Raw genomic sequence first — 14,079 nt, forward strand, 5'->3', positions numbered from 1 at the left:
AAATACAACTTTGAGGATGGCGAGGATGTCACATCAAACAAGATTTGAGTCAAGGGGAAAAATTGCGGAAGCCTTGTATAGTTTTTAAATGGAAAACGACCCTTTACGCCACCCAGTGCCCTCTGAGATCAATATTTTTTATGATCACGGGTGAGTGAACCCTTTGACGACAACAGGCAGCATATTTTTGGAAAACGTTCAAAATGCGTTATGATTTAAAATTTTGTGTCCACTTTTGTTTTGTTTTGAATGAATTGATACTGAGAACCGGCCACTTATTAAAATTTAACGGAGGAATGTCATAACCTGTGTATTTTTTTTTACTAAATTTTAATTTTTTCAGAGAAGATTTGATTTCAGGAGAAGGCTATTCTTAAGAAACCGACGACAATGCCTCCTCTCACAGCGTGCGTCAACTCCCACGTTGTCGCTTAAGATTAAAAATTTTCATTTTGGAAATTTCTTTGTAGTTTATTACTACACGCGAGGGGGCGAAACCATCACAGTGAATGTAGGTGACGTTATTTTGAGTTCGTACCCTCAGTCAGTCCAAATCACGAAATAATATTGCTTTTGTAGCATAAAAAAAGCGTCATAAATGGAAGAGCGCAACAAAAAGGAAAAAAGATGGATCAGTTAAATTTAGATTTACGCTGATCGGAACTTGATACCAACTCAAAATAACGCCACTTACATTCAATATGATGGTTTCGCATCCTCGCATGTAGAAATAAATCACGAAGAAAATTCCAAAATGAAAAGTTTTGATCTTAAGCGACAACGTGGAATAGCCTTCTTCGGAAATCAGTCTACTTGAAACAATTAAAATTTAGTCAAAAATAAACAGGCAATGACATTTCTTCGTCAAGTCATGAGCCATGCTGATAATTAAGCCGTACCTCCCGTATTGTGGTCTAAAAATAAGATTCGTACGGACTTAAATGTTCTTTGAAAAGGTGTTGCTAGCTTCAATATATTTGAGATTCATGTATTTTCCCGCATGGTAACCAAATAAATCGCTTGACTATTAAATTGTACAACACATATCGACACTAAGAAAAGCTTTATCAAATTTATTGGAGAAAACGAATAATACTACAGAGACTCGCTAAATAGTTTTGCCAACAGTAACTTTGGATTGAGTTTTTACGATCTCTAGATCTCTAGAACAAATTAAATCGGAAACCCGAAAGACCATTAAAGAAACATCGACGTGGGAGTAAACGTTAGACAGAATTTCCCTTTACATCATCAGTACCATACCAAGCAGACAAGTGATGGAAATGAAAGAAAATATCAATTGGGAGATTATATTAGAAAAAAGTTGACCCAATACCAAATTAAATTATCACCATATAGATTGTATCATAGTGGCAGACATGCAGTAACAAGAGTTGCTCATGAGATTTTGAGAATGAAAGGGTTAGATTTAATCATTTACCTTATAAATGGAAGGACGATTTAGGAAAAAATGGGCCGACAGTAAGTTGCAAATATTGACAAAATCGCAAATTTTTATCTCTGGCCTTAAAAATTTCCCCTTTGCTGATGTAAATCCTGAAATAAAAGTTTACAATGGTCGTGTCATAGCTAAGAAAATCAGATGAAAATAGGCATGACAGTAGACATCTAAGACACAAGCCATGACTGTAAGTCCAGTACCACATCGCTTCAACTTCAGTGTAGATAACAATGAAGTGAACGCTAATGATACACTTAAAATCCTTGGTGTTAAATTAGATCGTAAGCTCAATTTTGTCGCTGATGTGTCCGAACAGGTAAAAAAGGGTGTGCCAAAGCCTCTGCGTTACGAAGGATTCGCATGTTTATCCCTTTAGACGTAATGTGCCGCCTTTATAAAGCATATATTTTGCCTTATTTAGAGTATCGTTGTGCGCTATTACTTGGAGTTGGAATGGGTCAAGTTAAAAAACCAGAAGACACCAATAATTATATTTAGATCTATTTTAGGGTATGGAAAGCACGCACCATAAAATTATTTATTAAATATGGCTGGAATAAGAACACTACAAGAAAGAAGAAAATTCCAGGGCCTAGTTTTGGTACATAAATGTAGTCATAAAGAAGCCTCAGGTGTATAGAATAATTTTTTGAGATTAAAATCTCTTTTATAATTTAAGAGGGTCAGGGACACTTTTAACGTTACCCAATTTAAATTTAGAATGATGCCATAAGTCATTATCAGTTTTGAAAAAAAACTTTGCAGTTCGTTACCTACGTATGTTAGAAACGCCAAGGATATTTCTACTTTTAAATGTCTTTTCAAGAAGCAAGTCTTTAGATAGATTTAAGAATGGTGACTTTAAATCATTTCTCTTCTTTTTAACGTTTTTCGTTTCAAGCACATGTTTTTAACGAGTTTTTATCACTCCTAGATGTAGCGTGGGTAAATAAAGTATTGTATTGTATTTTATTGTATTGTATTGTGTTATATGACTATCAAGGATTTTTCTCATAAAGGCAACTGGAATGCAGTTGACGCAGGTGCGGTGTTTCCGTTGAAATCAAACAGCCGGTACCCTTAATGTCAATCCACTTGAACTGTTTAAGTGTTCCTAATGAGTCCTGCAATCGTTGTGCACTGAAGTGCAAGTGGGCAGTCATACATAGAGAATTCATGAATCTTGATGCGGTTGTCTTCATTTTCTTCGAATCCCAGATGCTGCTTTTTGTTTTTATCATATGGCACGGACGACTTTAAGTTAATCAGCCGATATCTTTCCCTTTTATACCGAAATCGTCCATCTATTTAGAAGGTGAATGATTATATCTAACCCTTTCATTCTAAAAATTTCATTAGTAACTCTTCGTACTGCATGTCTGCCATTTTGATACAATTTTATTATAAGAATTTAATGTGGCATTGGGTCAACTTTATTCTAATAATCTCCTAACTGATATTTTATTTCATTCTCATCACTTGTCCGCTTGATATGGTATTGATAATGCAAAGAGAAATTCTATCTTACGGTTACTTCTACAGCAATATCCGTTTCTCTTTCATGGTTTTTCGGATTTCGGATCGATTTTGTTCTAGAGATCGTAAAAACTTAGTCCATAGTTACAGTTGGCAAAACGATTTAGCGAGTTTCTACAGTATTATTCGTTTTATCCAATATATTAATATTTCTGAGAAGGCTTTTTTTAGTTTCGGCATGTGTTGTACAATTTAAGAGTCATGCGATTCTATTTGGCTACCATCAGGGAAGATACGCGAATCTCAAATATATTAAAGCTAGCAACACCTTTTAAGAGAACATTTAAGTCTGTGCGAATCTTATTTTTAGATCACAATGCCGAAGGTATTGCTTAAGTATCAGTATGACTCAACTTTTTCTTCCTTTTACGGTCTTACGTCTTTTATATGTGTGTCGGGAGAATACCACTTAAATCATCTTTGCTAACGAGGGGATTAATACCGGAAAAAGGAAGAGAAAAATTATTTTAGAACTGCAAATACGCCTTCAACTAATTCTAGCTTAGGGATAGAACATTTTCAAGTTAAGCCAATACAAAAAACTGTATTCCAATCTGTTTCTACAAGGAAAAAAATATGGGCTGATTAACTTAAAGTCGTCCGTGCCATATGATAAAAACAAAAAGCAGCATCTGGGATTCGAAGAAAATGAAGAAACCGCATCAAGACTCTTGAATTCTCTATGTATAACTGACCACTTGCACTTCACCATACAACAATTGCAGAACTCATTAGGAACACTTATACAGCTCAAGTGGATTGACATTAAGCGTTCCGGCAGTTTGATTTCAACGGAAGCACCGTACCGCGCCTGAGTCAAATTCATTCCAGCTGCCTTTATGTGAAAAATTTCAGCGTAATTCAATTTTTCTCGTCTTTATCGTCCATTTTAAGAGAGACCTCGTAAACCGCGTATCTTTGTTTACGTAGAAAATATCACTCGGTGGCGAGAAGAGATATTGAGATATTGTTCCTTAGTGCCATTTCGATAGCAATTTTGAAGTTCGTCAAAGCGAAAGAATTTAGTTAAAACTTCTGACTACAAAGGGAATCGTTACATGCAAGAGGCAGAATTGTTTTTGGCTACGAAAATTTAAAAAGCTGTTTAACTAGCACTTGGCTTATCTGTTTGCAGCCTCGAATGTTACTGAGATGTAAGCGTTAGTGGGGTCGATATTAAGATATAAAGAAAGAACACGCTGAAAAGGATAAAAATAGATAAAGTATTTTTTAAAGTAAAGACTTCATTATTTAAGGCCTATTCTCGGAGATCCGGGTGCAGTAAAATTCCGCGAGAACAAAATTGAACTGTGGTCTCGGCTCCATGCGAAAGTCGAACGCGTCATACCGAAATCCAATTGTTTGCCTGTGGGTCTTTGGGATGGTCATAATTGTAACATGTGTACCATGACAAACGAATTTTTCTCACTCATTACCGTCGTTGATTAAGGGATATTAAATTCCATGAGGTATTTGCCCCGCGTATAGAAATGCTTGCATATAAAAGATCCCTTGTCCCTAACTTTTTTTCTTTCAGTCCTCCTTTCGGGCTTTAATTATAAAGCAGCCATCATTTTTCTTCGAGGGGATTTGATTTTATGAAGAGTTTTTTGCAAGGGAGTCATTTGGAGATGTTTCTGCTTCCCCTTATGAACTTTGGGAAAATTATATGCGATATGGCCTTCAGTTTCGCGAAAGTCTCCCGACTTTAGTGTAAAAGAGGCAGGCATAGTCTATTCAAGAACCGTATGTTTGGTTTCAAACGGTCTCCGCTAAAGCCTCACCAGGACTCCTGTACTTTCCTTAATAAGAAATATTTTTACAATAATAACGCTAAGTAATGCAATTCACTTCAGTTGCAACAAAGCAGGATTCATCTGTAAGAACCGAAAAAAAGCGCTCAAAAACCAAAACGGACTCTCTAAGCTCTGATATCTTTGAGTTACATCGGCATTTTGAATCTTCCATTTCTCGATTCTAACTAACAGATATTTTCAGCGTTTTACCGAAACAGGATTTTTCTGGAAGGTATGTAGAACCCAAAAATTATATTGCACGATGATATTAGCAGATAGGTGAGCAGTCAAAACAAATCAAAATAAACAACTCGTTCCCAACATGTGGTCCCGCGGCTCGGTTGCTAATGGTGTCTTACTTGTAACTGGAAGGCACGAGCTCAAATCTCGTTGAAGTATGAATTATTTTCAGGCTTCCTTTCTACAATATCGTTAATCTCACATTCAAAGATCATTTCTTTACTTGTCACAGTTTCATCTGCCGGTCGGCAAATGATTTATTCCATTTAATTCTGTTTTTTTCTCAAAGCAACAGATACCTGTCAAGCTTCATCTTATGCTAACATCACCGTTACCTCAGTTATCTGCCATAATCAAAATGGCGGAGCTTGTTTGCCCCACCCAAATAAGCTGAGAGGATCTGGGTTCGATGCGTGCGATTGTTTACCAGGATTCACTGCAGCTGGGGATGAGTACGAGACTAACATTGACGAGTGTCAGTGTTTTCCATGCTTTCGAGGTACGCTAACAATGTCCTTAACGCAAGCCCGCGTGCCTCTAATGAAGATCACAAATTCTGAGAATAGGAGCTTATATAATAAGAAATAATAAATTAAATGTTGTTTGGAAGATACAGGACAGGAAAGCCTAAAAATTGATAATTCAAGAAGACTGGTTACAGGATCAATACAGTTTGCAAGTAATCATCATCTGATATCATCATGTCTACAATGAAGAGAAAGAGATGTTATTTCAACTAAGCATTCTGAAGAACTGATAACTTTTCATTCTTGCGGTTAACTTAGACTGATCCTTCCTTTTTCTTTTCTTTTCCATCCCAGGGTCGCTGTTTGGATGGAGTCGATGCCTTTGGGTGCGAGTGTGTCCTGTATATCCTGGCCTCCTCTGCGGCACCGATTACGATGACCGCAATTCTTCACCCTGCATTCATTGTCGGCAGTTCGTTTCCATTACATTTAACCAACTATGGGATTGTTCAGAATCTACCTCAGAAGATGTCAATTCATTTGTAATAATCATTGAGATCATCCACACCTTTGCTATTGTTATACCGCTCAAACTGCACAGTTTTATATTTTAACTGTTTACCTACTGAACAAATGGGAGGGCCAGACGAGAAAAAAATATATAAGTCAAAGTCATTGAGCGCGAAACGTGTAAGGTCCGACGCAAAGAGGTCTAAACGCCATGACGGAAAAGCCAAACAACAACAGGTTTTCTGTGACCCCACTCCGTCAAGAAGAATTATATCATCGGACCGGGATTCATCTTCTTTCAATCTTGTAGGGCCAGACGGCCTCTTTTTTGGCTTTTTTCTGCGAACGGCCCTAGTACAGGGGAATTTGTCTAAAAAAAGGTGTAAGTAGCCACGCAAAATTATCCATATTTCTTTACGTACGCCTGTTGTGCACTTTGGAACGCACTCAAGCCATCGCTACTTGCATTTTTTTTTTTGTCACAATAATCACATTGTATTATGTACATGTCCAAGAATGCAGTTAAACGTTTTCAAATTCATCCGGTGGAGTGTGGAACGAAAATATTTCATCCTCCTTACATTGTAGAATGAAAAAAAAATGGAATGTCGTTCTAACCAGTGGCTTCAAATCAGGGCGAAAAACATTACAAGGCACATCTTCTAGCTTTTAGCAGCGGTTGAAATTACCCATTAACGACAAATGTCTCGGTTATGGAGAAGTTCTCCAACTGTACTCAAACTTTTTAAAAATGTTTTTATTGCGATTACAAAAGCACTTGAATTACTTAACAAAATTAAACTATGCTCAACTTCACAGATCTAGCTCTGCCGAGTTTTACCGACAATAAAAAAATGGGAAATCGTCCATTCTTATATGAGGAGATCTACTGCTTTAAGAATTATTCTTCACATCCTGCTTGAGAAAGCCACGGTACACTTGACCACTCAACGCAGAGACGTGAAATCAGCTATTTCTCGTTTGAACTTGGACGAGATGAGTTAAGAACACAATTACACCAGCTACCAACTGAAGCTCCGATTGGGCAAACACTAAAGGTAGTTCAACAGAAATTGTTAATGATACACGAGTAAATGGACAGATGATTGAATTAACAAGTAAAATAGATAAGTAAAAATAAAGAATGAAAAAAGATAGAGACAAATAGTTAATTCCATAAATGACTGAATACATGAACGATCAAATGAATCTCACTTGAGGGAAGATCATCTTCTTTAATTTTGTCACACCAGTCAGTTAAAAAAAGATATCTTGCATGGAAAATAATGAAGGTCATATCGGCTTGTTTTATTTTAGTAGCCCTTTTTTTGGGAAAGGAATTTATCGATTTGTTCAAATATATGATTCACGTCCTAATTGTAACCAAAGCCGATCGCGTGGGATGATCGAGAGCCAAAGTCGTGCCGCTTGTATAGAAAAAAGCAAAATTCATGACTGTATTACCATCTTCCACCACAGCAGGTATCACCAGGACTGCAATGACCATGCGTGCACCTTTTCTGTAAAGAGAGAGAGAGAGGGAGATGGGGAGAGTGAATTCTTGCAAAGTTCTTCGTTCAAATGATCTAAAGAACTGTGCCTTTCGTTTCTATCACCGACCCGTAGCAAGACAGTTTGTTACCTCATGATTCATTATGTAATCCATGAATTTGTTTCTGAAGTTCTCCTGCAGACAAAAATAAAATAAGATTTTAAAAAATCATTGAGAATGAAACCGAAAATGAACAAAACACCGAAAATATAATACTTACCTTGCCAAAATAATTCATAGGACGCCGCTCATACTTTTTAGGGGTAGCTGTTGCAGCTGCTATGGCAACCAAAATTAGAATTGTAATCAAAAAAGGTTTCATCCCATCTGAAAACGAAGGAGGCACATTGATTACTAACAGAAGGTGGCCAAAAGTTCTAAAAACCTGGAAAATAAAAGTGATCGATGAAAATTTCAAAGACTCGAATTTCACCGCTCCTAGTTTCGCCTCCCGTTTTCGCTGCTCTGCAATACCTATACTTTTGTAGAAAATTGCCGCCTTGGAAGAATACGTCCCTAAATGCCAAAAGTGTAGTCAATGGAAATATAACAGCATCGTGTAATTTTTCCCGATCCCATTCACAGTGATAGATTTTTCCTTTCAAATCAGCGTATGACATACGTCTTATGAAAGACGGCTCAAACCGGGAAATTTGCATTTTTTTCGAAAATATTTGTCACATATTTCATGTCTAAAGAGAGGACATTTAAATTGATTTGTAATTTGAAACTAGATGATCGGAGTAAGGTGGATTGAACCTGAGAAGACAATATTTGAAATCTTCTCTTCCAGTGAGGTCATAATTCAAAAACTAAAAAGGACACGGACCTTCGGTGCGATAAACGCAACTGGTAACTCATTGTTTCGACTAAACGAAGCTAATCAATTGAGAAAAGAAGAAAAATTGGTGTGAACCAAGAGTCACACGATGAGCACAATCAGAAAGGTCGCTTTTGCACGTAGAGTGATTCACGTCCAAATCTTATTTTATTTTTGTCTGCAGGAGAACTTCAGAAACAAATTCATGGATTACATAATGAATCATGAGGTAACAATTTAGCTTTCCGGTCATATTTTGTATTACTGGATTTGAAGTATGTGCCCCTATTGAGTTTATCCAACAAGGCGTAGTAATGCTTCGTAAATAATCGCACTTGGGGATAGTTTCCGAACCGCTACCTTCTTAGCTTAATTCAGACAAGAAGCTGTCAGTTGACATTGTCCTTCAAGGGACATTCACCTTCTCTGGTAGGATTCTTAGACAATTTTGGACTTTTTCAAACATTCGAGTCTAACTGGAAATGCTCACAATGCTTTTAATCAGGCATAAATACAAACCCATCAGGTTGTTTAAAACAGAACTTTGCAAGTTTAACGGATGGCCAAAGCTATTTGTAAATTTACACAGTTGTTTTTTAGATGTGCCTTACTATTGGTAAATTTGGAACGTTACGTAAAACCATGACTTTCGAATAAACAGTCCATAAAAAAGTATTCAGGAGTTTTAGAAGTTTACTTTGACACAGATTTTGGATTCAAGTCGTTTGCCTGATGCAAAGAAGCATTATTGATATCATGGAAAGCTCGGAATCTTCCCAATAGGTGTTTCATATTCCGCTTTTTTAGGCGTAAAAATCAAGTTCTTATCTCGGGTATGCGACTGTAACTTTCATGTGCGGTCATTGGACAAGAGATCTGAGATTTGCCTATGTCAGGTGAAATTTACGTGGATTTCCTCGTCCGCAGACTTTTCCTAATGGATGAAAGCGTCGTCATTTTCATCCTTTAATTTTAAAGTTTCAAAATTGATGCTCACTTTGTTTTCAACTCAGTCATCAAAATAAATAGAATATTAAAAAAAGAAAAATACAAGATAACATGCACACAAATGACGCCGAAATGAAACCAAACGCTTTTGAAGAAAGAGTTACCTCCGGGAAACTACACTCACAAGTTTTAATATTTTGGTACTACACATTAGACTCACCTATCAATAAGGAAGCTTCACCGCCAGAAATCCCTGCCTAGAAATGACTCGTAGTGGATGAAAGCAAACTCTCAATACCATTAATAATATCATCATTTACATGCAGTGTATCCGTAAAAAAAGAGCTAATTGCATTCCGGCCACCCTTTCCTATTTTGAACTGCACTGCGTAACATTGGTCCATTCACCACTTAATGCAAACGCTCAAGGCTGTATTAAAAACAATGAGCCTCTATCTTCAAACAGTAGGGCGTCTTTTTTTTATTATTCATTGAAGAACATTTATCTTCACTTAAAGAATCAAGCGCAGTTTCAAAGATCAGAAATCCCCAAAATGTTTGTAAGGTACAGACACGAACGAGTTTGGTTCGAATGGTGAAATTCATTTGCATGTTTACACGACCATTCAAAGACAAAGAATATAGATCAATTGAAGCTGATGGCTATCTCTACCTCTAGCTTGTTAAGCGCGCGTCCGGGATCAGATGACTTGCATAATATATTACTCCTGGCTTACTATTCTTTCAATTTATTCTTATCACTGCTCAGTAACAACATTTCTCCGTTAAGAAACTGTCTAGGTGTCTTTATCCTAGTGTCCTAGGTGCATCAAAAAGTATCGTCGCAGCAATGGAAGAGAGGAAAATAAAATAATTCAAAATCACATAAAACTGATTGAAATAAGAAACATGACTTTTCGAATGATTTTCTTCTGTTGTTAACATGGTTCCTCTCTCTCAATAGAGACTGAGTTCATCATAAAGATGACGTGGCAACCACACTTTCATCACTAAAAATAACTTGTTGCGACTCTAAATAAACCCTTCAACGCATTCAAACCACACACTTAGTGTGAAAGACAGCCAACTTCCATCAACATTTCACTCAGATTTCATCCAGGCTACCCTTTTGAATTAGAACGAAACCGTGCTTTTATCATATTCATTCAAAAGTCACAATAATGCAGTATTATTAATTCTTTAGCTCGATAATTTGATTTAGTTGCAGACAAAAAGGCGCAACACAAAATTATTCTATGAGAAACATTTATCCATGCTGCAAGAACTTCGGACTACTTTCCTTCGAACTACTTTCCGAGAAATAATGCTTAAAACGATTAGACAGACGCATTGGACGCATTAGACGTGAGGATCGAAACATACATTTTCAGTTTTACAAACATTACTGTTTTAGTTTAAGATGTCAATGCAAATAAAAGTGATTCTTATCTCAGTTTATGGCACATTGAGTACACCACAGCAATACATTATGCAAGGAATTCATTGAAAAGCAAGATCTTGTCTTTGCGAACCCACTCTATCCGTTAAAACCTGCTCGAACTAATTGAATCAATCTGGAGAAGCAGTCAGTATCGTCATTATTAGACATTTTTTCGCACACTGATGCTTTCTGCCACAGCCTCCTTTTCATCTTACTGACTATAAAAACTAGGGATATGATGGCAAAAAGATTTCTTAACTGGATGCCTAAATTCAAATCAAAACGCCAAGTTATTCCTTATTCCTTTTCTGCGATCTTCTTGTTATGAACTACTTATTAATATATAGAGAAGCCTCGACTGTGCTCTGTTTACTTATAAAGCATGTAGGAAGAGGACAGAGCACGCAGGAAGGGTAGGGAGAAATATGAGGCGTAGTCCCTGTGTTCATTTTTTATTACCGTGCGTATGCAAGCGTCTCTTGGTACGCGTCCGGAAAGCGCACGCTCGAGGCCTTCGCTAAGTTTTCCAATTTTTAGAGGATATCCATGAGTTTGTAAGTAACTTCAAAGGGGCTGGACGATTGAACAGATGCATGGAATGATGATAATTTAGTCCTATGAGCTAATTTGATAAGAAAAAGGCCTTAAGAGCGAATTTTTTTTTATCACCGCGTGGGAGGTGGCACATGATCGGAAAAATCACTATCCTCATATTTCGCTCAGAGATACCTTGGGGTAAGGCTATAAACGTGGTATAATTTTTTTGTTCAGAGCTGTTTTTATTTTCTAGAAAATCACCAAACACTGTATCGAGCCCCAACCGCCATAAAATGACCGAAATGAAGTCGACGAGTAGGGCAACAAAACCTTTATTCCTCAAAAGCGCAAAAGAAAGCAAGTCTTTCTGAATTTTACCTATTTGTATACGAGGTATTAAAAAATGATTTGAATCTAATAACGGGCTTGTGGACATAACTATGAATTATTGGCGAATATTTGAAAATAGCCAAAATTTGATTGATTAAAAATTACATTTTGGAGCAGTTTTTCAATAAAAATTTTTCCTACCTGGTATAACTCGGAATCACTTGAGATGAGCATTTTTACAAAGTGGAAAGAATGTTCTTTCCATGGATATAAAAATTAATTTGGGGCTCTTAATTACTGCGAAGAAGTAGCCCGGTCTATTTCGTGCAAATCGCAATGCCGCCATGTAAACAACCGCAGATAATCCAATTAGGCTTTTTATTATCGAAGCCATAATTTCAACTAATGAATCTTATCGCTTTGACCTATACAAGATTGTAAACTGGATTTCTTAGGCTCACCTGGCGAAAAACACCTTTCTAAGATTGGTTCCTTGCCTCAATCTTGTTATAAAGAGACTTGACAACAGCTTCGATAGTACAGCACTACAGGCGGTGTATACCAAATCACAGTGAAAACATCTCACGAAGGTTCCTGCCGGAAACGTCGCATTGCTGGACAGTTACAACCATATTTCAGCTTGGAACACTCACATTTTACAAGTCTTCCTTTCACAATAAGAATGGAAGTTTGTTTTTTATAGAACGAGCCGGAGCATCCTGACAGATGAAATGAATCATTGACGTTCGTTTTTTGCGATGGTGTCACGCAATAACATGTCACTCGAAAGGAGGCTCGGTTACCAATACGCTCTTATTTTCTTTCCTTCTTATCCCCTATTTTTTATTTCCGGGAAAAAGTTTTAAATCCAGAATTTAAAATTACCGTTGTTTGCATTTTTTAAGCGCGATACCACTCATGCGTCACCCTAGACTGCTAAATGAATTAGGTATATGTTACTACAGCATAGAGGAAATTTCACTGCATTAATTTTTAACGACGTAAAAAAATGTGTTATCCTATTTTGTAAATTGTGACGGCTTGCAGGGTAGACAGGTGCAGGAGTGGAAAAATTAAATTGGGAGTAGCTTTCTAAAATACTCAGCGCTAAAAAAATAAATTAGATTAGGCACAGTTTCTAACCATACAATGAGCGTCGCGCCATAAATTTTCCAAAACAAACTAAAATGGTGTTTACGTTTGGCCGCCGATTTTTTTAAGAGGTGAGCGTACCAAATGGAAATCAATTGCTCCTTTCAAAGATTAGTTGGGGGATGCTGCTCCCAAGATAAGGGAAGTCGTGTTGCAGGAAAAGCTTCTCTTATAGTCCCTCTGCGCTTATGTGAGAAAGACATCTCAGCACACAAACAGGCTGTGGGCGTGAATGATGTTGAATCGGAAGTCGATCTCATTTTAGCACGGGCATCGATATTCACGTTGCCTTCCAATATTTCGGTATCTCGATATCTCCGTTCATTGTAAGCAGCCTTACGTGAGCAAGATCGAAGCCCTTTGCTTTAGCTGTACCTGTCAGCAGTGACGAACTACATGTAGCTTGAATATTGGTTTCATTGACCAGGAAAACACCTAAAGTATATGACACTGTATTCTTTTCCTTTCTTTCTTTCTTTCTTTCTTTCTTTTTTTGTTTTATAAAACCCATTCAGTTAGCTGGTATGGAGGAACTTCCTGATTTCTTGAATCTCCGAGGGTACGCCGCCTCTGTCTTGTCGAGAATTCGGGATCTCAAAGAATGGCCGATTAATTGTTTGATTAAGGGACGGGAAACAACTTTTTCCGAGTTCGAGTTGAGAAAACTGTCAAGTTTCTAGCGATGGCCATTATCATCGTAGCAATCAAGGTACAAAATCGAAAGGTTTAAATTGATGAGCCCGCTATCGTAAGGAAAATTAAAAAAAAAAACAACAACAACAACAAAAACAAAAAACAGAGATTGTGTAAGTCCAAAGCTTTAAAAAATGTAATTGTAATGATCTACAGTCAGGCGATATCGAATAACACGTAATGTTTCTCGGCCTGATACAAGCGGCCGACTTTGTGACTCGAAGATTTACGTTTTTAGTGAAGTTTAACGTTCAAAGTGCTTAGATAAAGCACGAAATTGTTAGTCTGTTGTTCTGTTTACATAGTCGGTAGAATTTTTCTAGTGTCATTAGAAAAGAACGCCTCACCGTGGAACCTGTCTGCCTGCCACTGAGGGTCATGGTAGACCTTATCGATCCACTAGGGACACGTAGGTGATGTATATAATCACGGAGCACTAGACAATTAACTTCCAACTAGTTGTTTTAGTTAACTGGGAAGTTCGTCATTTGATAGGTTACGCATGACGTTTGTTTTTCCCGCGAACGTCAAAAATTCAATTTCTGTCGTCTGTCTCTAGGCGTGTGTACACGGAATTAAGTAGGTTTGATTTATT

The 14,079-nt window shown here is 37.1% G+C and overlaps 2 long non-coding RNA genes across 3 annotated transcripts; one reads left to right on the forward strand and one right to left on the reverse strand.

Moving 5' to 3' along the window:
- Positions 1 to 4,905: 4,905 nt before the first annotated feature.
- LOC149035574 (uncharacterized) lies at positions 4,906 to 6,709 on the forward strand. Its single transcript, XR_016182508.1, has 3 exons — positions 4,906 to 5,026; positions 5,324 to 5,533; positions 5,856 to 6,709. It is a non-coding gene; the product is annotated as an uncharacterized LOC149035574 (long non-coding RNA).
- Positions 6,710 to 6,923: 214 nt separating this feature from the next.
- On the reverse strand, positions 6,924 to 13,549 carry LOC149035575 (uncharacterized). Of its 2 annotated transcripts, XR_016182507.1 has the most exons (6): positions 12,101 to 13,295; positions 9,552 to 9,598; positions 7,784 to 7,890; positions 7,654 to 7,698; positions 7,476 to 7,531; positions 6,924 to 7,063 (listed from the first exon to the last, which is right to left on the reverse strand). It is a non-coding gene; the product is annotated as an uncharacterized LOC149035575 (long non-coding RNA). The 2 variants fall into 2 exon arrangements; XR_016182506.1 differs by lacking the exon at positions 9,552 to 9,598 and having other exon boundaries at positions 12,101 to 13,549.
- Positions 13,550 to 14,079: the final 530 nt, after the last annotated feature.

Source organism: Pocillopora damicornis, chromosome 13 (genome assembly GCF_964200805.1).
Source record: "Pocillopora damicornis chromosome 13, jaPocDami1.2, whole genome shotgun sequence".
NCBI classification, from domain to species: Eukaryota; Metazoa; Cnidaria; class Anthozoa; order Scleractinia; family Pocilloporidae; genus Pocillopora; species Pocillopora damicornis.